The following is a 12,169-nucleotide window of genomic DNA, read 5'->3' as shown; positions in this document are numbered from 1 at the left end:
CTGTGTGGCCAATCCTGCAAAGAAAATTCTTAAATGCATACAGTTTTGAGTTTATTCAGTAAATAAATTACTGGCAGTGGTATGTACATTTTAAATTTTGGTATACATATTCCAAATTTCATTCTAGCAATTTACAGTACCAGCAAGTGAATAGATGTGCCTGCTTCACCACACACATGCCAAAACTATAAAGTATCAAATGAATATTGGCCAATATTTGGATAATTGAAAAATGCCATATTAATTTATATTATAAAAATCATGAGTGTGGATGAGCATGCTTTAAATATTTATTGTTCATTTGTATTGATTTTTCTGGTCTATTCATTTTTGTCAATTTCAGAATCAAAGTAGTGTTTTTAAATTTATTTGCAATAGCTCTTTGTATACGAGAGTAATGGCCATTTTCTCATCATATGTGCCACCAAAAATGTTCCCAATTTGTTGTTTGACTTTGGAATTTGTTTATGCAGTTTACAAATTTTAAAGTATCTGTTGTCATGTTAGAGTAGGTAGTTAGTCAGACATGAACAGTGCAGGAGAGGACCACCTCCCCAGAAATGTCAAGCAAACATTAGTTGATGGTCTGGTGGTTGCCAAACCATCTCTCTGAAATGATAATTGGCCACAGTCAGCGCTAGCGAAAGATAGTCTCCTGATAGATAGAAAACACCTGAGCTGGTGATCTTAGGCGTTGAATGAGTGGGCTCAAGCATGCACACTAAGAGGCAAAATGGTGGAGTTTAACCAGTATATAACCTTCCTCTGGCAATGCACTACTGGTAAGGGAAAGCACCTCAAGTGAACATGTGCACAGCTTCAGTAAACACACTGTGCATGCAGCCCCTCCCTAGTGCTGGCAGGCCACTGTGCATGTGGGCAGCCCACCTCAAAAGAAGAATCAAGAAACGAGAGCTGGAAACCCTAGAACCATTCCAATGTGTAAAACCCCAAGTCAAGGGCCGAACAGGGAACTTGGATCTCTCAAGTCACATGTTTGGCCCACTTCCAAGTGTACATTGCTTCCTTTCATTCCTGCTCTAAAACATTTTAATAAACTCTCAATCTTAAAACTTGCCTTGGTCTCTCCCTCTGCCTTAAACCTACTTCTGCCCCTTGGCTGAATTCTTTCCTCCAAGAAGGCAAGCACTGAGTTTGCTGCAGACCTGTATGGATTTGCCACTGGTTTTAGTCAGACGTATCCTTCTATTTCTGGTGTCTAGACATTATGCCCTGCATAGCCAAACTGTTGTCACACAAAAATATATGCAAGTTTCTTCCAATATACTTTGCCCTTACTTTAAAAAGTTTGAACATTTAAATTTTTAATCCAATTGCACTATATTTTAGTAACAAAAAGTAAGGATCTAGCTATATTATTTTCTTTCTAAAGGGCTACTGTTCAAGAAAAATAAAGTGGTTATGTTACATTAAGAAATATTTAGTCATTATTTGATCAAATGGTCAGCATACAATTTCATCCTAAATAAATTGAATCTATGTCACAATTATTGCAAAATACAAAAACATTAAAATCTGTTTATTTAAGCTTCATCATAAAATCTCTCTACTATTATAAAAGCTCTTTGATATCTCCCCTTCATAAAAATAATTTGGTTTAGTTGCTATGTCATGGAAGCCATATGACTGTTGCTGATGCCTACTGTGCGCCAGGCTCTGTTCTAGATCTTCCAAATTTATTATTAAAATTGATCCTCATAAATATCCTATGAAATAAGTATTATTATTCTCCATTTACAGACGAGAAAACTGAAGGTCCAATAACACATTAGATGGTCACACATCTAGTAACAGGAGTAGAGTCATTATGTGAAGTCAGATAGGTCTTGAGTCCCTCTTCTTTCCACACACAGAACCAAGTCTCTTAGTGACTTCAATCAGTGTTCGGGACTGCTGCTTTTTATCGACTTTCACATAGAGTAACAGGTATTATAATTCCTGCCCATCTGAGACTTCACTCCAAGTCTTTCACGGACTTTAATTACCCCCACCTCCAAAATTCCCACACCACTCTGGGATGCTTTAATGACCAGCAAATGGGGTGTTTAATTCACCGCAAAAGTCTAACTGAATGTTACTTTTTAAAAAAGCATTCACCTTTGCTACATACTTGAAAGAATATTGAAAATAAAATTTGCTACATTACTATAGACTTGAGTCACTAAAAGTAGATTTTAAAACACTCAGAATAATATCAAAAAGGACACTTTTTAAAAACTTGTGGCTGAACAAAGCACATTTCATTGTTACTGAGAAAAGTTAAGATCATGTCTTCGTGTGTTAAATTTTTTGACTTACATAGAATCTTTGTAAACTACATTTGAAAATGTAATTATTACTCCAGCAAGGAGTAATTTTAAATATATTTAAACTTGAAACAGCCAGAGTTTTCAGACAATCTCTACAGAAATTTCGTAGGTATGGCCAACAGGCTGCTTATACAATATCAATTGGCTTCAAAATGTCAAGTGGAATTACAATGCTAACTACAAAATGAACCGGATTAGATATTTACAACAGTCAATAAGCCAATTCCCTTCTCAGTGAGATATCTAATTAATAACAGATTTTCCAAATCAAATAATTGCAATTTTATCATCTTAGAAAAGGTCCCCTCAAAGGGAAGTGTCAAAGAATAATCTGTGTTAGTCTTGACTCTAAATGGAAGAAAAAAAGTTTTCTGTGAAAATATTTAGTCACAATTGAACCCTCATGCAAGATTGGGTTGACAATCATTCTACTTTACTGTAATATTCCTGACAGCAATATTTCTAATCTGCATATCTACATAAACCACAAACACATCAGTATGTACATATATACATAACATATGGGTGTCTGTGTATGTATAACTAGAAATAAGCCAAATGTCCACATGTAAAACAATGCATACAGGCATAGTAATGACCTAGAATATCATAATTCCATTAAACTGAACTTACATAGGAAATAAATGGGAAATGAATGAAACAGTGTCTTCCTATTAACAGAAATATCTCAAAAACATAATATTGAGTACAAAAGCAAAAAATGAAAGATCACAGAAAACATGGCAACATTTTAACAATATTCACAGACACGTAAAACTAAATAACATATTGTTTAGAGAAATGTACAACTGCTGTAAAACTGTATGTAATCACATGACTACAACCAGTTGCACAAGAGGCTAGAAAATAGAATCTCCAGTTGACCACCGTGCCTTACTAAATGGTATTAGTACAGCTGTATTTCTTAAACTGGATTGGGGGTATATAATGATTTGTAATAATATTTTATACTTCATATATATTTTTAATGTAAAATTATTTCACCACAAAAAGGACAATAATAAAGTGATATCAAACCATTTAACAGTGAAACCTGATAAAATTATACAGAGTGGTGGTGGTAGTGGTGGTGGTGGTAGGGAACAAACTGCTTGATATGGATGACTGAGGGCTAAAATCTGAAGAATCAATAGTTGTTAATAAGATAGGGTCGAGGAGCAAAGACAAGGTGTGAGGATCTCAGGCAGAAAGGAGTTCAGCATCTTTGAAGAACTGAAGAAAGTCCAGAAGAGTTAGTATATGATGAAAGGAAGGAAGAGAGGTAAAAAGGGAAACTAGAAGGTAGGCAGAAGTCAGACAGCTCATCCAGCGCCTTTGAAGCCACACTAGAATTTTTGCTCTTGACTATAAGTGCAGTGATAAAAGTATTAGGAAACAAACAAATAAAAAAGCCTAAATTATTTTTTAAAACCTAAAATATATATTTGTAGCGACTTGAGTAAGAAGAATAACTCCCTCTTTCTCCCCTCCCTCTCTCTCTCTCTCTCTCTCTGCGTGTGTGTGTGTGTATTTTTTTTTCTGTCTCCCTCACCCTCTTCTTGTTTCCTATAACAGAGCAGAGATTAGCAAGCTACAGTGCTGGAACACATGAAGCAACAGCAAGATTTTAAACTTTCAAATGACATGAGAACATTTGAGTTTTCAAAAGAAGAAATTGACTTGTAATGTGTGATTTTATTAGAAAGAGACAACAGAAGTTGATAGGAGATTACTCAGGAGCCTGTTTTAGTAGATCAGTAAAAACATGGTAAAGCTTAGACTAAAGTGGTAGCTAGCAGTAGACATGGAGCAAAGCTGGCACATTTGAAATACGTACAGAGATAAAAGTTGCCTGGCTTTGTCACTTAGTTGATTATGAAATTATCTAGTAAGAGTGTTCGGAGTAAAAGGAGAAAATCTAGGCCCTCCCTTTTTCTTTCAGTGATGAAAAAGGTGAAGATTTCAATTGCCATCAGGTCAATGAAGGTAAATGAGTAAAATACAAGAGGAGGAGGTAGTGGTCAGTAAGCAGGATAATTTAATAAGCCATTTTAGTTACTAAGCAACACTGAGAGATGAAAATTTCCAGGAAAAAAATTAAAGTTATGATTAGACTCCACTGAGTTAGGACTTCTGAACAAAACATCATGTATTAGCAATATTCCCTTAACCTCCATCATGTTCTAGGCATTATGCCAGGAACTTTGTCTTGGTTCTTTTTTAATCCTCACTTTGTTAGGCATTAGTTTTTCCATTAACTGAAAGGGAAAAAAAAAGCATAAAACAAACCTAAAGATCATCAAAGTTGTGTACTTGTCCAAATTCACACAGTAAGTGGGAGGGCTGATATTTGAATTCTCAATGAACTTGCTTGAAATCACATGTTCTTTCCAACTCAACATAGTAAATAATAGATCATTGAGCTGTGAGCCTGTCCAATTTTTTTACTTATCTGTGTTATCATGTTGGGTCAAAATGGATCTCTCTTAGGCAGGAATTATTTTCTCTGCTAGATAGGGTCTTCTATTATTTTGCTCTCTTTCTTGCACTAAAAAGGACATACACTGAAATATACTCTCTCTCCAGTTGTCATTTTAGTTTTTATTTCCTTTCCACTTTCTCTCATATCCCTACTTTTACATTGTAAACTACTTTTATAACATGGTTTTTTAAAAAATAGAGCACTTGTTCTCATTTAAATATCAATGCAGAAACTTCTAGTTCAAGATGCAAAGGAAAAGTCCTTTTTAAAAAATTACAATAAAGTTATAAATTTTTATGTTCTAAATTATATAGCATTGAAAAACGTTAAAAACACAGGAAATCTGAAAATCCAAAATCACAGTGAAGTAACTTCATCTGTCTCAGAAATTGATAGCTGTGGTGGCAAAAAATAAATAAAATTATAGTGAATGTTAATACATTGATTTACATGTTATTAATGTTAATACATTAATAATGTTAATGTTAATAATTATCTATAATTAATGAATATCTATGGTATCTACCAAAGAAAGAATTTCTCTTCTTTTCATATGCTCATGGAACATTCATAACAGTTGATTTTGTTCTGCAAAGGCAATTTCAAAAATATTCCAAAAAATAGAAGTCATGTGTATGAAAACAATTCTCCATATAATGGCTCAAACTCTATTTTGATTTACTAAATTTTTGTATTTTTTTTATATTAAGAGAAATTAGTAAATTTGTAGACTTTTGGAAATAAAAGACTGTTTTTAAAAAGAAATAATGTTAATAGGCATATTTGATATCCAAACTCAATGGATGTAATCAGATGAATGAGAGAAAAATTAATACCTAAAATGTATCTATTACAAAATATATGATATAAAAATATCTAATACATGAAACAAACTATATATTTAAAATGTTAAATATGTAGAACTTTAAGATACCAAATAAATATAGTAATTTAATAGGAAAACAACAAAAAAGAGTAAACTAGGTTATAGAAACAAAAAAATAAATGAAGCAGAAAACAACATTTTTTCTAAAAGGTGGCCAATTAAATGGAAAGAAGATAAGAGAATTAAACTTTTGGCAACTGTATTCAAGGAAAAAAAATAAGATCAACACAAATAATATTCAGAATGGAAAACAAGATCATGAATTTGGAAGACTTTAAAAATTATAAAATTACTTTGTAGAAAATTGTATTTTCATAGTTCTATTTTTAGATTTAATGAATACTTTGAGGGCAGGAGTCAATTACCAAAATAGTTCCAAAAAGTAGTAAAAATTTTGAATAGACCAGTAATGTGGAAAGAAGCAGAGAAAGAGACCATCTCATGTCACTTACCACCCCTCTCTGAGGCCTATTTCAGAGGGTGTTAAAGTCAAGGTTATCAAGCTTTAAAGGAACAAATAATTATTTTGACAACTTCAGAGAATAAAAGAGCCAAAAAATTTCTGAATACATCTACAACTCTGGAAAACTTGGTACCAAAACTAGATGAGTATAAAAAGTATATATATATATATATATACACATATATATATATACACATATATATATACACACATATATACTACTTTCACTTATAGATGCAAAAATCCTAAATAAAACATTAGTAAACTGAATATAGAAGTACAGTAAAAGAAAAATATATCAATCTCATGTAGCATTTATGCTAAGGGTGGTTCCCTTTTAGGGAATCAATATAATTCAGCAGATCTGTAAATAAAAAAAAAACACATGACCATCTCAGTAAATACCAAATTTTACATATAACTCAGTAAACATTTGTGTTTTTTAAAAAGGTCTTTATAATAAGCAATAGAAGGACTCTTCTTTAAAAATACTCAACAGTAACTAAGGGAACAGCCTTATTTAGAGGGGTGGCAGTTTTTGTAACTTATAAAAAGGCTAAAATCTAAAAATTATATATATTTTAGAGAGAGAGAATGAAGGTAATTTAAACTCATTATGGAAAATTGGGAGATACAGAAAAATAAAAAAGAAAGAATGCCTGATTGGCTTCAATATCAAGAATTTCATGCATTTCCTTCCAAATTTTTATTGCATTTATTTTTTATAAGCTCAACTACAATTAAATAGTATATACACATTTCTTCCTTGAATATGAAAAATAATACATGTGCATTTTACTAAATTTAGAAGTGAAAAACAGTGTAAAGCAGGAAATGAATCTCTTTCATAATACCATCTTCCAGTAATAATTTAACATTTTGGTGAATTTATTTTTTGGCTTTGTTCTAGGCTTTCTTTTTTTTTTTTTTTTTTAACATCACTGACCTCATATAAACTAATCTTAAACATAATTAACACAGGAATAATTATAGATCCTAGATATAAAGAGGATTTAAGGGGAAAATATCTGCCAATGAACATGAGACTGGACTTTTAGTTTTGCTCAATTAAAAAAAGCCTGTGACTCAGTTTATTCAATATAAATTTTGAATATATACATCATATATATATGTAATCATTATTAAAAGGTTTGAAATGCAAATGGCCACAAATTAAGCCCTGCTTTGTTTTGTTTTTTAAAGATGAGGTTTTGCTGTATGGCCCAGGCTGGAGTCCAGTGGCTATTCATAGGTGCAATCATCGCAAGCTATAGCCTTGACTTCCTGAAGCTTTGCTTTTGTGATGGGAAATAAAAAGACAGGTTCTGCTTGCTGAGTTGTAGTGCATGTTATGCTACACTGGCCAGATGCCTGCTCAGGACTAAAAGCCTGGAGTCTATAGCTGCTGGGAGTGTACCTGTCCAGAACCATCACCTCTTAGGCCTGTCCACTTATGAATTTCCCTCAGGTGAAGTGAGTGACTCTTCCCAGAACATCCTGCATTCAATGACGGTCCATACAGGACTGTAATGAGGGGCCTCTGCCCAATTCGAGACAACTCTGCAGAGCACCCAGTTTTAGCTGCTGGTGAACATGGAGTCAGCAAATATCTTATAACTGCATTGCAGCCCAGTGTGTCCCTCTGCCCACTCTTCTTCCTTTTATTCCTTTATATAAACTTGTATCCCAAAAGTGCTGCTTAAAAAAAATTTCCTGTATGAACTGTGGGGGAAAAAATGTGCCCCAGATAAACTACTTGCTGATACACAAAAATGACTACAAGTGAAAGAGGAATCCTGTAGAGAATTGATGAAGGGTGTTGTTTACACTGTGAACTGAAGAATCCTTCTGGATTAATATATAACTGGTCCAAATTTGTTAAGGAAAGACACAAATTTATATCTTCCACATTCTTAAGTTTACAATTTTGAATCGTTTCTGTTGGCTGGAATACATTGTCATTTTTTAAAGAAAAGTATATGGATTGTATATTTTATCATTTTCCACGTATTGAATTGTACAACAGTCTATTGTTAATTTTGTTACTATGAGAGTGTTACAAAAACCTGCTAATCTCTAGGTCTAGCAAGAGCAATAGCATACTGCCAGGGTCAGGGCAGGGGAAGCACTCCAAACCTGTGTAGGCAACAGGGGAAGTGTTGTCTGCAGAATTTTAAAAACAATAATAAATCCAACTACATTTGGTCAGCTTTGTATTCTTACCATGCATTTGCAATTCTAAACAAAAAATCTTTTGTTGATTTAGGTTCAAAACAATTGCATGGTTACTGTTAAATTTTAATAGTATATGGAAGCTTCAAATTAGCACATTTATAGTACAAATTACATACTGGGAAAAATATTTCTAAACCACTAATCTGACAAAGTACTTAGATGTAGAATATATAAAGAACTCTGAATACTCAACAATAAGAAAACCAAACAATCCAATTAGAAAATAAGCAAAAGACATTTCACTAGAGGATATAAGAATAGCAAATAACCACATGAAAAGATGTTTAAAAACACTAACCATTAGGGGCATGCAAATTGAGACTACAATGAGATATCAATAGACACCATATGAGATATCAATACACAACAGCTAAAATAAAAAATAGTTACAGTATCAAATTCTGGTGAAGATGTGCAGAAACTGGATCTCTCACACATTGCTGGTGGAAATGTGAAGTAAAACAGTCATTCTATGCCGGCCGGGCTCAATGGCTCACACTTGTAATCCCAGCACTTTGGGAGGCCAAGGCGGGCGGATCACTTGAGGTCAGGAGTTCAAGACCAGCCTGTTCAACATGATGAAACCCCGTCTCTACTGAAAATACAAAAATTAGCTGGGTGTGGTGGCGTGCACCTGTAATCCCAGCTACTCAGGAGCCTGAGGCATGAGAATTGCTTGAACCTGGAGGGCAGAAGTTGCAGTGAGCTGAGATCGTGCCACTGTCTCAGCCTAGGGGACAGAGGGAGACTCTGTCTCAAAACAAAAGAAAAAAAATAAAAAGAAAAACAGTCAATCTAAAAAATAGGTTGGGAATTTCTTGAAGAAAAAAGCCTTAAACGTATACTTAACATACAAGTGAGCAATTGCATTGTTGGGCAATTATCCCAGAGAAATGAAAGCATGTCCTCATGAAGCCCTGTGCACAACTGTTAAGTAAACTGGTCTATCTATACCATGAAATACAATTCAGACTTAAAAAAGAATAAACAAGGGATGTAGGCAGCAACTTGAATTGATCTCCAGGGCATTATGTCCAGTGGAAAAAGTTAATCTCAAGAGGTTACACATTGCATTATTCAATTATAGCATTCTCTAAATGTTGTAGATGGAGAACAGACTAGCAGTAGTAGGGTTAGGGATGGTAGAGGGTGATGGGGTTGGTATGACTGTAAAAGAGTAGCAAAAGGGAGATTTTTGTAGTGATAGAATTTTTAACAAAAGCAAAGCAATGTTTATTGCTGGGCTGGAGAACTGTAAGTGAACCTGAAACTGCCCAATCTAAGGAAGTAGGCCTGAAATCTTGAGTCAGTTTAGTTCACACACGTGAAGTGTATGTGGAAAAAAAAAAAAAACTAATGTAATGCAAAAATAGGTGATATATACATCCTTAAAGTACTAATACTTAAAAAAATTTCTCCTACCAAATATTCTGATATTGGCCATTTTGAATATGGATCTTCACAAGTAAAACAGTTCAGAGACTGGGTATTTCATTGTATTTGACTTACAGTTAGTTTCATCTTGATAGAAGACTCACCATGGTACACAAATATAGTTAGATAGAATAAATAGGAGCTAGTATTTGATAGCACAACAGAGTGATTACAATCAATAGTAATTTATTGTACATTTTACAATAACTAAAAGGGTATAATTGGAATGTTTGTAACACAAAGAAATGATAAATGCTTGAGGGGATGGATACTCCATTTACCCTGATGTGACTATTATGCATTGTATGCCTGTACCAAAATATCTTATGCATCCCATAAATACCTACATCTATGATGTACCCATAAAAATTAAAAATAATTGGCCGGGAACGGTGGCTCACGCCTGTAATCCCAGCACTTTGGGAGGCCGAGGCGGGCAGATCATGAGGTCAAGAGATCAAGATCATCCTGGCCAAGATGGTGAAACCTCGTCTCTACTAAAAATACAAAAAATTAGCCAGGCGTGGTGACACACACCTGTAGGCCCAGCTACTCTGGAGGCTGAGGCAGGAGAATCACTTGAACCTGGGAGGCGGAGGTTGCAGTGAGCTGAGATTGCACCATTGCACTCCAGCCTGGCGACAGAGCAAGACTCCATCTCAAAATAATAATAATAATAACAACAATAAATAAATAAATAAATAAATAAAAATAATTAAAGAAAGAAGTCCATCTCAAAATCTAAATCTTCTCAAAGTCAACATGTAGCTATTATTTGTTACCAACGTCAGAAAGCCAGAAACTTAGATTATAAGAAAAAATCTCAAAAAAACTTCCCCCCAGTATTAGAAAATGATACAAAGTATGAATTTTGATTTTTGAAAAACTTTATACTACCTTGTAAGAACTAGTCTGCCTACAGTGAACTGATTATTATTTGGTATCATTGGTTGGAGATTTATGTCTTTCTGGGAAGATGGCAGATACTGCAATTTTGAATCTTACTTCTTCAGTAGAGAACATGACATTTTAAGAAAAAATTGAGAAAATGTTTGATGGAATTTAGCTTTGAAAGGTAGTTCAAAAAACTAGGCATATCACAATACATGATTATCCTTTGCCTATAGGTGATCCTCTAAAGTTAAATAAGTTATGAGGAAATGAGAATTTTCCTCCTTACAAAAATATCGTAAAATTTGCCTAGGAAGTCCTGACTATGGGAAGACCCTCCTATGTTTGTACTATATGATACCAAAAGAAAACCAAAAATTACCCTATTAGTGGTTAAGAATAAAAGGAATATTTTGGTTTTCCTACTCCTTGCATTAACTTCCTGATAGTATTTCCCAAATCTTGTGTTTGTAATGCCCCCAAATGGCACAATTTCAGAATAATTTGATGCTCCCAATATTAAAATAACTTCAATTCAACTTAAATGTCAAAAATAAATATGACTCCCACAACAGTTTCACAATAGGTGCTGGAAATTCATTGTCTTTTTATAACCCAATCAGTTACAAGGAAGATACTGTGAGACATCAAGCTCATATGAACAATTTCTGACTTCATCTAGATCATATATGGTTGGAAAAATAGACGTAATTGAGGATATGGTGGTACATATGAGCACTAAATGGAAGTATTTGTGGAATATAAGGAAGACATTTATAAGGGAGAATAAGAACAATGAAAAAATCAATAGAGAAACTAGCCTCTGGTCTGAGCCTAGAAAACATACTTTTGGCCAAGCTTATGGAAGAAAGAGAATTCTAGACTGAGAACGCTTGAACAAAAATACGTTAGAATATCATTTGAGAAAAATATTACACACATTATGCGTGGTGGTGTGTAATGGATGCTGCGGGAGACAAAATTGAGAGTAAACTTTCAGCAAAATTTATTAGAGATCTTGCATAATAGGCTAAAAAATTCAATCCTTTTTTTTTACTTTTAGAAAAAAACTTCATTAAATACTCAAAAGCATACTTCTCAAAATCACAGAAGAGTTTCCAAATACAAGTGTTAGAAGGAAAAAAAAAAAGCTAAAAGCCAATCAGAAACAGTTCGGGTGTGCAGAGGACTGGACGGGGGACAGGGACTGCACATGGGAAGGAGCCACTTGTGTATTCCATAATTTGATCTTGTTGTGCCAGAATGCATGCTTTTTTTCCCTCCAAATGAGGAATTCATTTCAAATCGGAATTTCTTTTATTCTCCTGGAATTGAAATGCTTAGTGCTATCCCTAACATCAACCATGGGATTTTTGAAGTTATCCCAAATTTGCAATGCAAAGCACTTTTATGTATCTTCCAGTTGTAGATCGGAATAGCAAAAGTGA

General features: G+C 33.8%; 1 protein-coding gene across 1 annotated transcript in view; it reads right to left on the bottom strand.

Annotated features, from left to right (window-relative positions):
* Positions 1–12,169, bottom strand: part of KCNH8 (potassium voltage-gated channel subfamily H member 8) — a 393,974-nt gene that overhangs the window by 201,185 nt on the left and 180,620 nt on the right. The window lies entirely within an intron of this gene.

The sequence above is a fragment of the Pan troglodytes genome, chromosome 2 (genome assembly GCF_028858775.2).
Source record: "Pan troglodytes isolate AG18354 chromosome 2, NHGRI_mPanTro3-v2.0_pri, whole genome shotgun sequence".
Lineage (NCBI taxonomy): Eukaryota > Metazoa > Chordata > Mammalia > Primates > Hominidae > Pan > Pan troglodytes.
This window is presented reverse-complemented; position numbering and strand designations above follow the sequence as displayed.